The following is a 20,743-nucleotide window of genomic DNA, read 5'->3' as shown; positions in this document are numbered from 1 at the left end:
GCAGCCACCTGGACAACCAGCTTGGCAGCTCCTCATGAAGTTAAGCACATATGCATCACACGGCCAAGAAGCTGCACTCCTGCACGTGCCCTGGAGGAACGGGAGCTACGTTCACAGAAACCCGCAGGCGATGTTAGCAGTGGGTTTTTCATAACAGCCCAAACTGGAAACAATTCAGACGTCCTTCAATGTGAGGCAGTTAGACAAGCCGATTCACACGCCAACAATGTCCATGGGTCTTAAGATCCTTTGCTGAGTGGAAAAAGCCAGTCCCCAGAAGTCACACCCTGTGTGATTCCATTTACACAACACTCTCAAGATGACAAAATCACACGGGTGTTGCCAGGGGCTGAGGGAAGTGAGACACATGGTCCCAAGGGGCACCACCCAGGAGGTCTCTGCATGATGGAACCCTCTATGTCATGATCCTAATAAGCTCTACATGCATCTGTTCATGGGACAACATGCCACAGATTTACCAACATACCAGAAAAAGAGAGCATATGCAAAGAATCGTGGGGAAAACTGTAGAGTCTCTAGCCAACACACCTCCACCTCAATCTCCACCTGGGCTGGGGTTCTTGGCAGGAGATTCTGCCCCAGCAACACCGGGCAATGTCTAGAGACAGACTGGCCATCATGACTTGGGGGAGGCCAGGCAGGGACACAGCTAGCACCCCACAGTGCAGTGCACAGGATGGGCCAGAAACATAGAATGATCTGCATGACATCTGAAGGCCTGGCATGCCCCTCACCTGTCACTGGCCTCTCAGGACACCCCCATGGCCAAGCCTTCTCTTGGGTTCCCGCCCTAGAGTCTGTCTGCCCAGGGCAGCCAGGTTGAATCTCTAAAACTTCCCAGGGTATATGATTCAAAGATACAAAAGGGCCCAGGGGGAAAAACCAGCCTCTGTTCCTCCCGCCTGCTGGCACAGCCTTTTCCCTTTACGGGGTCCCTTGGTGCATCCCTCCTCTGCTCCCAACTCCCCAGCAGTCCCCGTCCCTCCATGTCCTGGGGGCCTAGCATCCTGCCTCGCACCTCCATCCCCTCTTTCATTCGCTCCCTCACCTCACCTGCTCTCCCAGGGACTCCCTGACTGCCAGCCTTGTCCTTCTTTTCACTGTGGCCACGTGGCTTGTCACCCTGGCATTCACTTGTGTTTGTTTCTTTGGGTGGGGTGGGCTGTCCCCCTAAGGGGATATAAGCTCCACCAGAACAAAGCCCTGGCCTGAACAGTTTCCTGCTGCAATCCAGAGGCTAGAAGATTCCCTGACATATACACAGGAAGCACTCAGTACATATTTGTTTAATAAAAAGTGCCCAATTTCATATATTAAAAAGGTAGCACTAGATTTGAAGAACCACCACGGGCCTGGAAAAGAGGGTGACTAAAACCTCATTGATCACATACCAATCTGACAACTGTGGCAGAAAGGATAAATTTTCTTCCTTTTTCCTTTGTATGCGGAAGACAGTTTAGGGCCATCCAATGTGATGTACCCACAAAAATTCAACTCAATAATGTTTACTCCTGAACAAGTTCCCATGCTCAGAGGAAGCATGGCTGTTCCTGAGATGGCAGCACAGAGCTGGCACTCAGGGCGGATGCACCACGGCCCCAGCACCCTCTACCTTCCTGGGCTTGACGATGACGGACTGCAGCCACTGACCCTTCTGTGTGCAACAGGGTCTACTTTACAACCTCGCAAATCAATAACCGAATCAACTGAGACCAGGAGAGAAACATGGACCTTCACCAGGGACATGGGGATGCCAGAGTGCTGCAAGCTGTGCCACAGACAACGCTGCTGCAATCCTCAAATGAAACCCATGTGTCATGCCGGGAGCCACACCACTGAAAGCATGCCAGTTCAAAAGCGCCATATCCTTGAAGCCCGTCAAGAGCAAAAAACCAGAAACACGTCCTAAGTGGCATTCCCTGCTGGTTTTGTACGTTCCAATTTCAAATGCTCACTTATCACTATATTTTGAAAAAACCTGATTGTCTATCAGGTTTCAGATCCTACTGAACCTGACTCCCCAGATTTGCAGGAAAGTTACTTCCAGATTCCATTCACTGCACCAAGGAACAATGGTCGATGTGGATGTGGGAGCCTTTGCCTCTGAGGACAACAGGAAGCCTGGCCTGACACACGGTGCCACCAGGCTCTGCAAGGGGCCGCAGGACCCCCGCCACCATCCCCTGGTCCCCCTCACTGCTAATGAGCAGCCCGTCCCCCTGAGGACACTCACACACCCACCCAAGCACGGTTAATCCCGACTTCTCATGCCAGCCTGACAGTGAGAAACCCAGGGGTTTTCACTTGCTGAAACCACACAGACCTGGGGCATCGCTCTAGGCCAAGGCAGCTCTGCCCTCCTCTCTGGGCGCCTCACACAGTGAGGGGGATGGGCCAGCAGCCCTGAGCTGACAGCTGTGTGGCCCTGTGGGCGCTAGCCAGAAGGAAGGACAACAGAGTGGAAATGTGCTGGAAAACTGCATTTGTCAATATTGACACTAAAATACTCATCAAATCAAATCAAATATTGTACTGCTTTATCTGCCACACAAGTGAAGAGCCATGCAAAGCATGGACAAAAATGAAAGTAAAGAATAAAAGAAACCAAGGGACTGGGAGCTAAGACTGTCTGTAATGCCCTTGGCCGTGATTTTTTTTAACCAAATACAAGCAGTTTAGGACCGAATGCTTATCAGATTTGAATTGAAGCAGTAACTGTTAGAGGAACAACTATCAGAAAACCACCAGTTCATCCTCCTCCACCTTCACTACCTAAATCGCACTTCCATCACCAACAGCTCCACCACTAAAATTTCCACCACCATCAATTCTATCAGCACCACCTCATTTAGTTCAAAACAGAAAACTAAGGCCAGGACATATAAAAAACAGGTGAATTAGAGACAGTCAACAGAGTTTCACAAGTGGTCATCTTTGCATTTGACTCTGATGGAGTTTGGATATGTTGTCCCCTCCAAAACTCACGTGGAAATTTGATCCCCAATGTGGCAGTGTTGGAAACTGATTGAGTCATAGGGGCGGATCCCTCATGAGTGGATTAATGCTCTCCCTGGGGGAAGGGGGATTAATGAGTGAGTTCTCTATTAGTTCCCGCGAGAGCTCGTTGTTTAACAAGACCCTGGCACCTTCTCTCTCTTGCTCCTCTCTCTTGTTTCCTCTCGCCATGTGATCTGCTTGTACCCCCGGCTGCCTGCCACTTTCCACCATGAGTAGAAGCAGCCTGAGGCCCACGCCAGATGCAGCCATTCCAGAATCGTAAGCCAAATAAACCTCTCTTCTTTATAAATTACCCAGTCTCAGGTATTTCTGTTATAGCAACACAAAACGGACTAAAACAGATCCAGAGTGTGAAACGAAGCTCCTGGCAAGTTAGATATACCAAAACAGCAAAGCTAACACAGGCACATGTGTTAGACATCTGAGTGTGTGTGTACTTCAGGGTGCAAAACACCAGGAGAGGAACATTTGCAAATGTATTGTGAGTATTCTTTAATAAACCTGAGCTTCGTCCTAATCAGAAGATAGAAAGAAGGGTGGACTGAGAGGGAGAATCTGGTCACCTGTACAGCTGTGCACAGCTCACAGAGCAGTGGTGTGGCTGCAGGGACCTCTGCTTCCTCATGTGATCTGGAGGACTGTGCTGCAGTCTGAGACACACACCAGAATGAGTGAACCTGCTATGGGCCCTGGCATGACCATTACCTCCCCGTGCCTCAGTTTCCTCCTCTATAAAACAAAGATGACTGTATTAGAGTCATGAGGACTAATTCAACTAATATTTATCAAATACTCAGCTATTAAAATGATTAAAAAAAAAAGGACTGCAGTCCTACTTCGAGATGTCAGTACTGACATTTTCCCCACAGATGAGCATCTATTGTCCACTGTACTGTTTGCCTGAGTCCATCCTCAGGCTTTGCAGAAAGCCCACTCTTGACCAGCAGCATAGGCTCCCTGCAGTCCTCATGGGAGGGGCTACAGCAGTTCCAGCAGGGGAGGGTGACATGGGCGAGCTCTTCCCTCTCCCACGGCATTCATGTCTGCCTTTCTCACAACAGGACCATGGCCTCCACAGTGCTCGTCAGCTCACCTCTCCCCCAGAGTCATGCACAGTGTCCCTGCACACAGACCCTGCTGAGCGCTGCCCATGAGGCAGGGCACTGCTACACTGAGGACATCCTTCCTCTGCATCCGATTCCCAACGTTTCCAACTAAAGATGACGATGATTGATGCTGAGGTGTGCTATCTCCATAGAACACAAGGGCGTTTAAAATGAGGAAAGGCATCCCCACGCCATCGGTCAGAGGCTGTAAACATCACCAGTTACACGTGTAATGAGTACTTTTCTGTATAGACAGTATTTTTCAATAGACAGGCTTTTTAATAATGAATCCATCTGTGTAGATGGACGCAGGCATGAGCAACCTGTGGGCAGTGCGGAGGCATGTGGGGCTCACAGCCATCTCCCACATTTCTGTGTCCACCTGTCTCTTCACCTGAGCTGTGGCTGCATGGGCACCCACACGATAGTTATACTGTATCTGCTATGTAGGTTATATTCAAAACAAAATACATTAAAACTGTCTTCAAGTTCCCTATGGAGTTCAATTACCTATGTAATCCTCGCTCTCCTTTTCTAAGCTAGAAGTAAAACATTGTGGAATCATTCTAGATTAGTTGCCTCACAAAACAGTCTCCCAGGATGAAGGTGAAGATGCGTGGGAGCGGGTCCTTGCTGGGCCCTTGTCTTCCCCACACTGCCATGGGGTCCACATGCAGCCCCGCTCCTGGGCAGGAAGGCCGCCTGATCTTTCCAAAGGCTGAGGGGCCTCTGCCCGAGCCCTGCAGCTTTCCCCCAAAGTAGTCAAGGTCAGCGCTGGCGTTTCAAGTGCTTGGAAGACACCAGACTGACATGGGAAGTCACCATCAGAACACCTCACACTGCTGCATGCTCTTAACAGTACTTCAGCTGATTCAGCAAGACCTGTGATGAAGCTCGGTGTAGAGTCTGTATCTTTTCACGAGCCTGAGAAAATAATGGAGACTAGCAATGGGACAGATTAAGAGGCACAATGTGGAGGGAAAGCCGGAGAGCAGGGAGCAGAGGTGCTAACCCTAAACTAAAAAGACCAGATGCGTGGACCCCAGGAGAGCAGCCTGAGTGTGAGCACCTCTGGAAGTCGTGCATCTGGAACCACACATGGAACCTGACCGTGGCAACAACACAACAGTTGGCAGCTTCAAACTCATCTGGAGGGCCCTGATAAAAATTAAGTTTCCTTTACTCGAGCAAACATGAACTATTTCAACTGAATTAAGAGTTACAAATACTCTTCCCCTAGCTGCTCTCAGTCTCCTTACTCATGAGTGAGATACACAGCCAGTGGCCTAGAGCTATGAATTAACAGACTCGTGAAGAGGCTCTGAGGGCTCCAAAGACTGTCCTTGACGGACAAAGCCAGACCTTGTTGCAATACTTTAATAGGAACTAACAACATACAGCCCCACAGAAATGTCACATTAAATTTAGGGACATCTCTTTATGCAAAGCAAGTTCAACTAACCAAAAAAGTACTTCAAAGCGGTCCCCTACAACCTACCCAATGCCTCCTGCAAACCTCGAAAGTCCCTTTCTAGGAGACAGTCTCAACTATAAGGGTGGCTGCTCTGTCCTGGAGTTTCTCTAAACAAACCCAGTGGTATTTATTTGCAATTCTTCAGAGCTCATTGCACACTCTGAGGTCTAGAGGCAAAGGAATCCCACTTCTTCACACCCACCCCTGTGAATAATCTGGACCTCGTGGTTGCAGACCTGCAGCCAGATCCCTCCAGGAGTATCTGGGATCCCTGCAACTGTACGCTCATGCTTCTGTGGGGCTACGGTGTGGCTGGGAACCTGGATGACAGCAGCCTCCTGCCTTCAAATCCAGCCCTTCAAGTGCAGCTGGCCTCAGGAAGAGGAGGGTTCATGTGCCCTTTCCACGCAGAGATGAGCCCAAGGCCAGCACAGCTCTTTGCAGAAGTGGCAGGGTCTGGTCCCAGGCAGTGCCACCCTGAAAGGCGAGGACAGCAGAGCTGCCTTCAGCCGAGGCACCTGCCAGGGCTGTGGCCCCCAGGAGGAGACACCGCTTTCCCCAGACTTCTGACATTCTTTTCTGATGTGATACAGATGATTGGGACTGAGTTGGACAAAACTCCCCATGAGCAAGCTCCTCTCTGCATTCTCAAAAAACACATCCGAATGTAAACCAGACAGACATTATGAGGAAAACTCTGAAGTCACTCAATTTTTAAAGAATATTTCAGAAAATTTAACAAACTCTTTGCAGTTTCTTTTACATAATGCAGCAACCTACGTAGCACCTGCTGGGAGTGGCACCTTCCAGGTATGCAAGACACTGAAGGGAACAGAGTACCTGCAGCAGTGCAGAAGAGAGGCCTGCAAACCTCAGCCAAGTGCTCAAAGCCAATGTCACAGGCCACAGCACAAAGTGATACTGGGACGCCACCATGGTGCACTAAGAGGACACAACTTCACCTCCAGGCTTCCTGCCAAAAATACTAACCTGGACCTAATCAAGAGGAAACATCAGACAAACCAAAATCAAGGAACATTCTACAAAATAACTGACCTGTACTCTTCAATAACGTCAGTGCCACAGAAGACAAAGAACGGATGAGGCACAGTCACAAACCAAAGGAGACTGAAGAGACAGGAAAGGTCAACACAAGTGAGTTTGGTCCTGCTCAAGAAAATGCCCATTTTGCTTCTGCAGCCAAGGGCTTCAGGAATGATGAACGAAGCCTGAGGAAGATCAGCACTCACTGGTGCTGGTACCTGTGCTGGGGCCACGGAGGGGATGTTTGCAGGAAACACACACTGAAGTATCGGAGGTAGAAAGCATCACGTACGCAACTTCTCCTCTACCGTTTCAGGAGGGAGAGCGTGCGCGCACACAACAGTGAAACAATATTTGGGGAATCTGGGAAAATGCGAATTCTCTGTACTGTTTGTGCAACTTTTAATTGGCAAGTAATTTCAAAAATAAAAAGATTTGTAAACCAGTGCAAAGCTCAATGATCCAGACCATGCCAGCTGGGAACTTTGTGTCTTGGTCCACGGTGAGGAGAATACAGATATGGAGAGGGTTTGAAACAATTTCATTTTTTGAGTGATTGATTTTACAGTATTTTACAGACATACTGGTTCACGAGCAATTGCACTTTTGCAGGACAGTCTGAGAAGCCCTGCTCTGGGACACACCTCCTTGATCAACTCCCTTCCCACGGAATCTATGATGGTTTAGAGTCACATCAACTAAACTCCAAGGACAACCATGTGGGAGGCCTGACACGGCTAGGAAATGTCACCTCACTGAGATGCCTGACCCTCTTCCAGGGCCACATGTTCTTGATAGTCAGCCTTGGGCTAAGTCAGGGAAGTGTCACCCCAATTTTGGGGTACACAGGACAACATCATAGCTATATTCATCCCAAGTAACTTCTTCTGACCCTTGCACCCTTGTTCACCCAGCATGACTGACATCTGTTCAATCTCCACACCTCCCTGTCACTGGGCTCCCGAATTACAACCCAAGCAGCCTGTGGTTTGTGCTAACGTGATACCGTGCATTTTGGATTTTTTATGCTCTTGGCAGAACAGTCATCCCTCTCCTCTATGTAGTGATACTCACCAGAACAATGTTTCCCAAACCATGTTCTGCTAGCATGGCACCTGATGCACAATGTCCACCCGTCGGCACAGGCTGGACCCTGCTGCCGTATCAAATGGCCCCACATCTTCACAGCTGACAGTAAAAGTCAGGATCTGGTCACATTTCCTTCTCTGTGGGACCCAGGCTGACGTGCAACCCTGTTTAGGTTGTTGCTGGTCCCCAGTCAGAGGGAAAAGACAGGAGAAAGAAGTGCACCCCATGGCCAAGTCTGCAGCCAATGGGCAGGAGGGGCCCACAGGGAGGACCCCACACACAGTGTCACCTTCATATTAGAAATCACAAGGGATATCTGGAGAATCATTTCAGGTCATTTTTGTCTATTCACCTGGTCACAGAGACACTAAGCTGAGCTGCTGACCTGCTCTCCAGGAAAAGCCACAACAAGGCTGACCATTCACCTGTGACGCCGACCAAGACGACCTGATGTGAAGGGAAAGAAAACCTGATGGCTTCATCTCAGGAGTGGCCATGGAGAAGGTATGGAATCAGCAGACAGGAAACCGCTAGGCTAACAAAAGTAACATGTCGCACAGGTGCACACTGCCCCGGGCCACAAATGGCTTGGTCTGAGCAACAGACTCGTCTGCAAAAATAGAAGGAAAATTCCTCTTCTTCCCCAGTCCTGAGCAGGATGAAAGCCAAACCAGCACAACAGACGGCGTGCATGGGTGCGTGCGCGTGGGTGTGTGTGTACATGCATGTGTACATGCATGTGCTCATGGGTGCGTGCGTGCGTGTGCATGCTTTTGCCATTCTTTTCTACTGGTTTTCTCTAATTTATGAAAAAAAAATTGAAACTTGGTAATTCAGTTTTCCACCATTAGTGGCCCTTAACTAATCAAATTCTTCCGTCACTCACAAATTACTCCCTTGCCCCACCTTGCATTTCCAGTTGCACTAAGAGCGACATGCCAACACCTGCCGCTGTCCATCCTGCTCTCATCCCATGTCCCGGGACACCAAGAGAGGCAGCTGAGTGGCAAGGCTGGCACTGCCCAGAGCACAGCCGAGGGGCACACCCCAGAAGGGCTGGCTGGTGTAAGTGGCTGCTCCTCCTGGAGGACTGGAGTGGCGTGCCCTGCCTTAAAGCACACATGTCACACGCAGAGAGACTGACGAAGTTTAAGATGGTTTTGGGCAATGAAAAATATACCAGAATCCCTAGTCATACTTTTGTCATTTAAATAAACCTCAAGAACACCTATCACTTAGCCTGCAAAATGCTAAAACACTAGTTTTCTATGAAAACTCACAAAATACAATAATATCGATTAAAGCAGGCATGCTATTTCACTTTTTATCAGGTTAGCGTGACTCTCCTCACCAGAGCCTCTGAGCCTGTTTCTATGAGACATCTAATAGCTGGGCACCGGCACTGGCAGCAAGTCTAGCCTCTGAGTGAAGCACTGGGACTGCAGTGACTCAGAAGCCAAACTGCTATGATATGAAGCTTTTACGTTGACAGGGACAGTTTCAGACGTGTGTGGCCAGTGTGGTTGCAAGGAGCCCACACTCAGAAGGGCCATGCATGAGTTGATGCTCTACTGCCACCACCTTGAAACTCCTAATCATTTTATCTTTGAATCTGTGTTCTGTGAGGTCCAACAGGACAATGGGACACAGCCCATCTTGCCTCCTGCACCCCCTCTTCCCCTACTACCATCCTCTGTCCCTCATGGGGCCTAAACAGGGGTGCCTTGGTGTGTGGTTTGCATGTCCCCCCCACAAGCTCACGTTGGAACTTATCCCCAATAGGGTGGTAGAAGGCGGGACCTTTTGGATCACAAGGACGGTGCCCTTGTGAATGGACAGATCCATTCATGAAGCAGAGGGTGTAGTTCTCATGGCTTCACAAGGAGAGCGAGTGAGCAGGTGAGATATGTGATACTGTGTGTTGCTGTAGAGCCACCACCAAGAAGGCATCCTCACCAGATGCACCCCCAGACCATGGACTTCCTAGCTTCCCAAACTGTAAGAAATAAATTTCATTTCTTTATAAATTACCCAGTTTCAGGTATTCTGCTACAAGTGACACTTGGGCATCTGGGAGGGTCTGCACTTGCCCCACAAGTACCTCTATGCCCAAGAAAGCCCGATATCAAATAACAGATAAAAAGAACCGTGGCAGGTTGAGAGAGACCCCAGAAGCCACGAAGATACGTTTTTCATGCTTTTCCAACAAGGGGCCTCGCATCTTCATTCTGCACTGGATCCCATGTATTATGCAGCTGGCCTTGTACCCTAAAATACTCAACATGAGGAAATGGTGCGTTTCCACAGATGGGGACTGCATCTGCACACAGACCAGGGAGCCACAATTCCAGAAACATTCGTGACCCGATTTAGGGCGCTGGTGCTGGGTTTTTCGAAAACACACATGACGAGCAGCTTTATAAGTGGCTCCCAACACATGAATTTTTCTTTGGCTTGGAGAAGAATTTTGTTTGTTTTCTGCCCCCCCCATCTCCATTTGCTGTACTGCAATTCTATTAGTGAAGGTGCTGGAAAGAGCTGCCTTGTCTGCTATTCTAGGTGGCACTCTGCTGCTGGGAGAAAGGCCAGCTCAGAAGCGCACATCCTCTTAAGATCCTTACGTCCAGAGCTGCGGGTGACGACAACACCAGGTGAGTGTGGTGGACTCATGACGTCTGCCCTTCAAACAGTCTTATATGGTACAAACTCTCCTTTAATTTTCAGTCATTCAGGAAGTGTCCTGGACTAATGAAGATTTCCACTCCAGGTCCTGTCAGAAACCTTCATGAGAAATTATCCCCCTGGTCCTCTCTTGTCAGGGTCACCAGCCACCAGTCTATGGCTCTTGGTACAGAAAGCTGGGTGGGGCTCTCTGGCTATCTCGCTGATGGCAGCAACAGACAAGTGGACCGAGCATACAACAGACACTCACAAAGTACTGACACACTTCTTTCATGAGACCTCAGAAGCCTTGAGAAGCAACCACTCCTCTCAGATGGGACTGTTCTTGAGACTATTCCACCCCACACTTGCCCAAATAAAATTCACATGAAACCAACAACGCCGATGCCTCCCCCAGACTGAACTCACAGAGCAGCCCCTGGCTCCCTCTCCCTCCACTCAGTTTACAGAAATTCCTTCTGCTGACTCAGTAAAGCAATAACCTCCAAATGTTTTTGATTGTACACCTGTAAATGAAAAATTAAGCAGGAATCAATATATGAATATTTCATCAAGAAACCAAAAGGCAAGGGATGGAATCGGAGAAAATATTCACAATACATGCATCTCATGATGGAGTTTGGATGTGTTGTCCCCTCCAAAACTCACGTGGAAATTTGATCCCCAATGTGGCAGTGTTGGAAACTGATTGAGTCATGGGGGCGGATCCCTCATGAATGGATTAATGCTCTCCCTGGGGGTGGGGGGATTAATGAGTGAGTTCTCACTTGATTAGTTCCCATGCGAGCTCGTTGCTTAAAAAGACCCTGGCACCTTCTCTCTCTTGCTCCCTCTCTCTTGCTTCCTGCTGCCATGTGATCTGCTTGTACCTGCCAGCTGCCTGCCGATTTCCGCCATGAGTAGAAGCAGCCTGAGGCCCATGCCAGACACAGCTGTCCTAGAATCATAAGCCAAATAAACTTTTCTTCTTTATAAGTTACCTAGTCTCAGGTATTTCTGTTATAGCAACACAAAACGAACTAAAACAGAAAATTGGTACCAGGAGTGGGGTGTTGCTATACAGATACCTGAAAAATGTGGATGCAGCTTTGGAACTGGGTAATGGGCAAAGGTTAGAGGAATTTGGAGGACTCAGAAAAAGAGAAAAAGATGAGGGAAAGTTTGGAATGCCTTAGAGACTTATGTGGTGGCAAGCAGAATGCTGACAGAAATGTGGACAGTAAAGGCCATGTGGATGATGAGGTCTCAGATAGGAATGAGGAACTTATTGGGAATTGGGCAAAAGATCACCCTTGCTACACCATAGCAAGGAACCTGGCCGCATTGTGTTCATGCCCTTGGACTTTGTGGAAGTTGGAACTTAAGAGTTGTGAACCAGAGCATTTGGCCAAAGAAATTTCTAAGCAGCAAAGCAGTAAGGAAGCTGCATGGTTGCTTTTAAGGGCCTACCTTGAGTTATGGCAGCAAAATCATGGTGTAAAGCCAGAATTTAAAAGGGAAGCAGAGTGTAAAGGTTTGGAAAATTTGCAGCCTGGCCATGCGGTAAAGAAGCAGAGAGCAGGCGAACAATGCAAGGGTGAAGCAGATAAACTGGCTGCTAAAGACATTATCTTGGTGGTGAGGCAGCCAGATGCTAACAGTGTAGAAAATGAGAGGAAAGCCCTACAGGCATTTGAGAAGTCTGGAAGGGGACCCCACCCATCACAGACCCTAAGGCCTAGAAGGACTGAATTATCCTGGAGGACAGACCTGGGGCGCAGCTGCCCTTGGGATCCTGCTCCCTGCATCCCAGCTGCTCCGGCTGGAGCAGCCCCAAGCGTGGTTTGTGCAAGAGCCCTGGAGAGTAGAGGCGCAAAACCTCGGTGGTGTCCAGATTCCAGAGGATGTATGGAAAAGCCTGGAGGCCCAGGCAGAGACCTGCTGCAGGGGCGGATCCACTGCTGAGGCCATCTACTAGAGCAATGCCAAGCAGGAAAGTGGGGTTGGAGCCCCCACCAGGAAAATGTGTAGTAGAGCCAAGGCAGTGGGACCACCATGTAGACCCCAGACTTATGGAGCTACCAGAGTGGAACACCAGCCTGGAAAAGCTGCAGGCATCAGCGCAGCCCAATGGGCTGTGCCTGGCAGAGCTGTGGGAGGGAGGCTGCCTGAGGCTCTGGGGGCCCAGATGCCCAACTGTGCCCAAGATGCAGGACTTGGAGTCAAAGAACATTATTTTGGAGCTTTAAGACATAATGTCTGTCCTGCTGGGTTTCATACTTGTATGGGGCCTGTTTTTCCTTTCTTCTGGCCTATTCCTCCCTTTTGGAATGGGAACGTGTACCCAATGTCTGTATCACCATTGTTTCTTGGCAGCAGATAAATTTGGTTTTGACTTTTACAGGTTCACAGCTGGAAGGACTTTTGCTTTTGGTCTCAGATGAGGCTTTGGACTTTTAAGTTGGTCCTAGAGCAAGCTAAGACTTTTGGGACTGTTGGGATGGAATGATAGTATTTTGTATGTGAGAGGAACATGAATTTTGGGGGCCAGGGGCGGAATGATGGAGTTTGGATGTGTTGTCCCCTCCAAAACTCATGTGGAAATTTGATCCCCAATGTGGCAGTGTTGAAAACTGACTGAGTCATGGGGGCGGATCCCTCATGAATGGATTAATGCTCTCCCTGGGGGCGGGGAGAGTAATGCGTGAGTTCTCGCTCTACTAGTTCCCATGACAGCTGGCTGTTAAAAGGACCCTGGCACCACCCCCCCTCTCTCTTGCTTCCTCTTACCATGTGATCTGCTTGCACCTGCTGGCTGCCTGCCACTTTCTACCATGAGCAGAAGCAGCCTGAGGCCCGTGCCAGATGCGGCTGTCCCAGAATTGTAAGCCAAATAAACCTCTTTTCCTTATAAATTATCCAGTCTCAGGTATTTCTGTTATAGCAACACAAAACGGACTAAAACATCTCACAAAGACCTTGTGTTCAGGACACGCAAACAGCTCTTAAAATTCAATAAGATAAACAACCCATTAAAAATGGTCAAGCGAACCTCCACTAAAGAAAATACACAAATAGCCAACAGACACAATGAAAAGATGCTCAACATAGTTACTCCTCAGTGAAACGCATATCAACCACAGCAAGGTTCCACCACACACCCGCAGAATGGCTGCTATGAAGACTGACGAAACTGAGCGCTGGCAAGGACACTGAACGGCTGGGACTCTCATGCTCTGTTGGTCGGAACACAAAACGGCACAACTGCTTTGGAAAAGGCCCTCAGCTTTCTCGTAAAGCAAACGCACGCTGACCACCCAATCCTGCCACTCTACTCTCAGGCATTCAACAAGAGAAACAAGTGCACCTGACTACAGAGACACGAATGTCCACAGCAGCATGACTCATAACAGCCCAGACTGGATACTGCCCAGACATCCAGCAACAGGAAACTACTAGATCCACAGAGGGCAGAACGTCCACGTGAGAGAAAAACGGCTCAGGTGCCAGTCAACAGCCACAAAAAAGGAAAAACTGCCACACAAGTAACATGGATGAATCTCAAAAACACCACGTTAGTCAAAAGCAGCCAAATGCAAGGGTGCACTCTGCATGACTCCACTTGCATGAAGTACTGGACAAGACACAGCTGATCTACACAGCTCTGGAGCGATGAGGGAGCTGACAAGGGCCAGAGGGAGGTTCTGGGGTGAGGAAAATGTTCTACTGTCTTGATTGGGGTTTGGATATACAGATGTATATAGTTCTCAAAATTCTTTGAAAAGGACCCTTCAAATACATTTGTTTTATCCTGTATAAAGTATATCTCAAAAAAAGCTTACTTAAAACAAAACAAATAAAAATGTTGGTAACAATACATTAACATATTGTATAAACTGCATTACTGTATTGCACATTATAAAACACAAAAATAGCAACCATGCAGGATGAGAAAAATAACAAGTATATTTTCTTCCTAAACTCTGAAAGATTTTCCTAGTCACTTTCTGGGCACACACACCCACTTTGGAGACTAATGTTCTATCTGTAAGGTTCTAAACAAAGGGATATAAAAATGTTTAGGACTGTATTTTCTAAATCATTTTTTTTTTTTTAAAGATGACCGGTAAGGGGATCTTAACCCTTGTCTTGGTGTTGTCAGCATCACGCTCAGCCAGTGAGCGAACCGGCCATCCCTATATGGGATCCGAAACCGTGGCCTTGGTGTCACCAGCACCGCACTCTCCCGAGTGAGCCACAGGCCGGCCCTCTAAATCATTAATAAGATTGACAATTATATAGCAGTGAGACCATTGTAACAAGTTCCACATATGTTGACACTGGGGTGAAGCATTTAATTCTTCAGGAACTTTACAAAAAGACCCCCTCCAGCACACGTGGGTACCTGCAGGGGTGCACGCATGTACACGTGACCTCTCCCTTCCCCACCACACTCACAAGGTGAACATGTGCTGAATTTGCAGGAGAGTCTTTTTAAAATACCATGCTAAAGGGCTGATAAACACATGAAAAGCTCCTCAACATCACTAGTTGTCAGGGAAATGCAAATTAAAATCACAATGCCTGCTCAAATACCTAAAATGAAAAAGAGAAAATGCCACACATCGATGAAACCATGACGTGCCCTGAACTCTACGTCATGCGGTGTGGATGGTGCAAACTGCAGTGTTTCCACCAAGGCTGCACCTGCAGAAGCTGAATATGCGCGCACCTGACCAAGTCTGGTGCCACAGAAGCAAATCTACAAGAACATTCACAGCGGCATTATCCATAACAGCCCCCAAATAAAACAACTTTAAATGTCCATCTGTAGCAGGATATCGAATTGTGGTATATTCACATTACTAAATACAACACTGAGAACGAATGATCCACAGCTGTGTGCAAAAACATGAACTTATCTCACAAACAGTATTTAGTAAAAAGCAAAACCCTCCCCACCAAAGTCCATTCTGTATGACTCCATGTACCCAAAGTTGAAAAGCAAACAAAACTAATCTATATTTTAGAATTCATGCTAGTGGTAAAAGTGCTGGGGCTTGGAGGGCTTTGACTGGGAGGGCCCATGGGGAGGCAGCGGATGCTGGTGATGCAGTGTCTTCATGGGGACAGGCCACATGCATGGGTTCTCATTAAGCTCCACTCAGGATCTGTACACTATTCTGTGTGTAGATTGCACTAAAAAAACAGTGGAGGGTAGCAAGACTAGTGACCCAGAGACTGTTGCAGGAGTCTAGGAGAGGCCCACGAAGCCTCACACTAAGAGTGTGAGAAGAAGGGAGGGTCAGGGATGGGTCTGAGAGCTGAAGTGGAGTAGAGGGAAGGGTGAGTAATCCTGTGACTTCGGACAAGCAGAGTGGACTGAGAGAGGGTGTGCCACAAGTCCTGGAGGACGCAAGCTCGCAGAAAGGAAGGAGGACACTTCAGGCAGACAGAAATGGCAGCACTGCAGATCTAGATGGGCATCAGCAGCGTTTCAGAGCAGCCGAGGACAGCCACCTGCCAGCATTTTATATCTCACATCCCTCCCACAATGGCTGGCCCTGAAGAAGCCTCTATGCCTTAGGCCTACAATCCCTCCTCCACAATTCCAAAAAAGCAAAAAGCTTCAAAAAATCTGACCTGAAATTATTTGGCAGCCAATTCTGACTGAAACTGAAAAGGGGCTAATTATAGCCTTTAATTATCCCACTTAGTGAGAATATTCAAGTGTTCTGCAACAGAAATTCCAACGTGTTAGATCATAGGGTGCTGGAGCATGAACTCAAATACAGTACATGTAGTACTACTTCTCAAAAACCCAAACTACTCTGACTCCAGAACACCTCTGGGCCCATGGGTTGCGGGTGAGGTCTGTGTATATACCATTTCCCTAGGAATTTCTCCAGAAATATTCTGATTTGTTTAAGGGACAAATCGGATGGCTTACATAAAAAAGAGTAAATCCATTAAGCTACCATCCAGAGTAACTATCAATTAGTATTTTTGTCATTGTCACTAACAGGCAATAAATGCAAATGCACGTGGGATAAAATTTAAAAGCCAAATGGGAAAAAAAAGCAAACTCTCTCTACAGTCTTCCTACCACTCTAGTTTCTAGAGACAGGTCTCAAAGTAGACCCCAGAACTATTCAAAAAAAATAAGCAAAAAGAATCCCCCTCGAGGGCGAAGGCTCTGGGCTCCAAGCAGGCAGGTGGTGTCTGCTGGCTGCTCACCACTCTCCCCCCAGCCCCCTGTGTGGCGGTCCCATAGTCGGCGCTCCCATCATCCGCTCCTTAAAAGAAGCCTTCATCTGTATGTCAAAAGTTCTTCCCACCGGCTGCCTCCCTGGGAACCAAAACCTCAACTGATGGGCTGCACTGACCCTCAATAACTGGGCCGGGGGCACACGGGAAATCTCTGTACTTTCCACTCAATTTTGCCATGAACCCAAACCTGCTCTAAAAAATAAAATCTTAAAAAAAAAAAACAACCGATATTTCAAAATAGTATTCTGATGGCATGTCCAGTTTTATTTATTTCCAAATAGTTGGGGAATGGATTTAGAAAATACCAATAAGAAAAAATTGAAGTGTCAAAAGGAACCTCCATGTGGGAAGTGACCAGTGACTTGGGACGCCTCTGGCCACCATGCAGTCAGACCACAGACTCAAGGAGCACATGGTGCATCCACACTGGTGACGTCACGGCTTTTAATACACTCAAGGCGTTTAACTGATTCCACATCTCCTTTCCAGGTAAATAACTTATACAGAGTGCCAAAGACCAGTTTTAAAGGACTGAGTAGAGAAAAATAAACACACACACAACAAACCAATCACAACCACATCTGCACACTGGCCAACCAACCCCTTGATAACATAGCTCTGGCTGCACTCTGACACTGCTCCTAAGCTTAGAAAGCGATATTTCAGTATTTCCTTGGCCATAGTCTCCAAGATCCAGCCTACTCTACCAGCAGCCGCCTGGCCTATGCCCCATGCAAACACCTGTCCTGGATGGGGCAGCCCCCAGGGCAAGTGGTGTCAGGACCCACCTCCCACAGTGCCAGCAGGGGTGCACGCACTCCTGGCCACAGTCTGCAGCCTGCTGGAGCCCACAAAGCAGGCGCCAGGGCCAGGGCCAGGCCTGCAGAGTGGCTCCACAGCAGGACCTTCCGGTGCTGATCCGCCAGCCAGAGCACTCTGATCACACGCTGGCCTAAGTGCACAGACACTGGAGGAGGAGCCTTGGGCTCCCCCACAGGAAACCTACAGGAGCACTTGAGCACCCAAAGCTCACCCACGCAACGGTGAGCCCTCAGCCTGGGGCCACACCGAGGCTCCTGCACCCTCCACCACAAGGACAGAATTGGCCTATGCACTCCATGTTAAATTCAAGAAAAACGACAGTCGACCCAAAGGGAGCCAGAAGCCCCTTCCTCTGCAACAGGCACGCCCACCTGCCATTCCCTAAGAGGCCAGAGGCAAATCCAGCAAGCAGCACATCTTCCACTTTTGTTTCTTTTTAAATACAACTATTTACTAATTTTCACTCTACAAATTTGGTCTTAAGTGATTTTAAAATTCAGATCCTGACAGAAAATACTATATCATAGGAAGCAATTTTATAAACCCTCCACAATCACAAATTAGTCCCTTTGGAAAATGTACTAGGCTAATTTGTTGCAATTCTTAAGGGAATCCCATCCAGCTCAAGAAAGAAAAGACACTGAACACACACTTTTAAAAATAGATCTTTCAGTACTTTAGTGTAGGAAGTAAGATATAGATTCAAAGACAGCACATAGACAGAAAATCTTACTTTTGTTCAGGCTGCTGTTACAAGTTCAATCCATTTGCTATAATTTAGTGTATAAATAATTACAGTGGCTCAGCCCACTTCTTTACCTCCCACACGTAAAGCTGAATTTGTGAGAAACACCAATTATCCTCTCACCTCAAAAAGCAGTCACTCTCGACAGAGTAAAAGAGGAATCAGACCAGACAGTGCGAGAGCTAACACGCACCGTGGCTGCCCGAGCGGTGATCTTCTAAGTGTTTCCAGATCCTTCTAACAAGTGGCAGATGGGTTTAAAAGATATTCACCCAATCAGTTCTCCTCATCTGCAAAGTGGAAATAGCAACACAGTAAAAAACCTGGAATAACTGGCGAAGTCAAACACTTTGGCTGACTGAGAGTTAAACCAAACCAAACCAACACAACAGGGCGCTTTCCACCCTCGTGGGAATGGCGAATGGACAACCTGCTGGAGCTCAAAGCACTGCTCTTCCCATGCCCTGTGCAGGTAACAAGGACGTGTGGACAGGACCTGAAATTGCATGTGCCTCAGAGAAACCATGAATTTCCACAGTTTAAGACATAGAAGCTTTCTAAATTTGACCTGCACCCAGGGCAAACTCTGCAAATAAACCCACTCTTGGAACAACTTTATTTTCCAATAATGCGTGTCCTTTTCCTAAAGTCAAGTGTCTGGAAGAAAGTACAAGGCTGTAGAAGGTCTTAGTTATCCAAGGCTTTATTGCCCTGACTTTCTCCAGTGCTGACGGAGTATTCCATAGCATGAACCGCAGGCAGCACCAGCTCACAGATGCCCATGCCCTGAACTGTGACAGAACACAGGCCTGAAACACTGCTGTTGGTATCCTGTGGCTTGACTAGCTGTCCTGGTCTCCAAACCAGAAAACTATCAGTCTTTTCTTTTAAAATAATAAACCCAGGGGTGGCTGGTTAGCTCATTTGGTTAGCGTGAAATGCTGATAACACCAAGGCCACGGGTTCAGATCCCTATATAGGGATGGCCAGTTGGCTCACTTGGGAGAGCGTGGTGCTGACAACACCAAGTCAAGGGTTAAGATCCCCTTACCTGTCATCTTTAAAAAAAAATTAAAAATTAAAAAATAAAATAAAATAATAAACACAGGGCTGGCTGCTTAGCTCACTTGGTTAGAGTGTAGTGCTGATAACATCAAGGTCAACGGCTGGATCCCTGTACCAGCCATTCACCAAAAACAAAAAAAATAAAATAAAATAAAAAACACTTTTATGTTTACATGTCTCTTCATCTTTTATTTGCCTCAAATAACTTTATAAAAAGGAAGGCTTCTGTACAACTGTCCATAGTAAAACCGGACCACCAAGTCTTTAAGGATGATCCCTGCCAAGTCAGTATAATCCCGGCGGGCTGTTCATAGAAAAGACCATTAAGAGTCAATGTCTTGTGCCTTGGGCCTGGTCAGGTGCTGTGAATCCTGGACCCAGGCAGGACTCTAAAGTGCATGTCACAGGGCATATTTGACAGCATCTGACACCCACAGGGATCTGAGGCGCTGCGAGGGTAAGGAGAGGCATGTGGTGGACAGGCAGGCGCCTGCCCAGCCAGAGCAACACCGGGAGGACCACATGGGCCCAAGGACACAGGCCACCACTGAGCGGCTGCCCAGCCAGGGCACATGGCTGAGAACAGATCATGAAGAAACCTCACACAAACCTGAAATGAGGCACAGTCTATAAAACAACTCACTTGTATCCTTCGGAAACGTCAACACAGACAGGCTGACTGAGTCTTGCCCTAGAGGAGACACAGGACCAAGAAGGAGCATATTAGGACAACTACAAATACTGGGATATGGAGTGTAAACAGATCGACGTGACTTCACCCGAATTTCCTAACTTGCCAGTAGCTATGTAAGAGAATATCCTTGTTTTACAAAATACATTCAGTACTATTAAGGGGAGTAAAAAGGCTTACTGTATGCTACCTACTCTCAAATGGTTCAGAAAAACATAACAACATATATAAGAGGAGAGAGAAATAAAACGAAGGTGGCAGAATACTGAAAATTGTCTAACATGGGTAATGGGTACATAGGAGACCTCTGTATTCTTCTCCAAACTTTTCGGTAGGTGTTAAATTATTTCAAAATATATTTTAATAGACTAAATACTAGAAAAGATGTATTTAGAAAACCGTAACTAAAATTTTAGCAAGTAGATATAGACAGTTTTTTCTTCTATCCCTTCTAAATTTTCTATAATAAACAATGGCTATTTCTATAATTGTAACAGATAAACTTCTCTCATACTTTACAACTGCATAGTATAAACCATTTTAAGGAGTCTGGGCCATCTTAAGGGTTCTGCCAAGCACATTCTCCTATAAAGGTCTTTGCCTCTTTGCGGTTTTTTCCAAATTCTTAGGGTGGTGTGAGTGGAGAAAGAATTATATCTGATAATAATGACAACTCTAAAATAACCTAGGAAAAAAAGTTAAAAAAAAAAAAAACCTAGAAAAGAACACAAAAGGCA

The 20,743-nt window shown here is 47.4% G+C and overlaps 1 protein-coding gene across 1 annotated transcript in view; it reads right to left on the bottom strand.

The window, feature by feature from the left end:
- FOXK2 (forkhead box K2) overlaps positions 1–20,743 on the bottom strand; it is a 61,935-nt gene that overhangs the window by 26,229 nt on the left and 14,963 nt on the right. The gene's annotated exons all lie outside the window — the stretch shown is intronic.

Source organism: Cynocephalus volans, chromosome 16 (assembly GCF_027409185.1).
Source record: "Cynocephalus volans isolate mCynVol1 chromosome 16, mCynVol1.pri, whole genome shotgun sequence".
In the NCBI taxonomy this organism is placed as follows: domain Eukaryota; kingdom Metazoa; phylum Chordata; class Mammalia; order Dermoptera; family Cynocephalidae; genus Cynocephalus; species Cynocephalus volans.
Note: the sequence above shows the minus strand (reverse complement) of the source record. Positions and strands in the feature narration are given on the sequence as shown.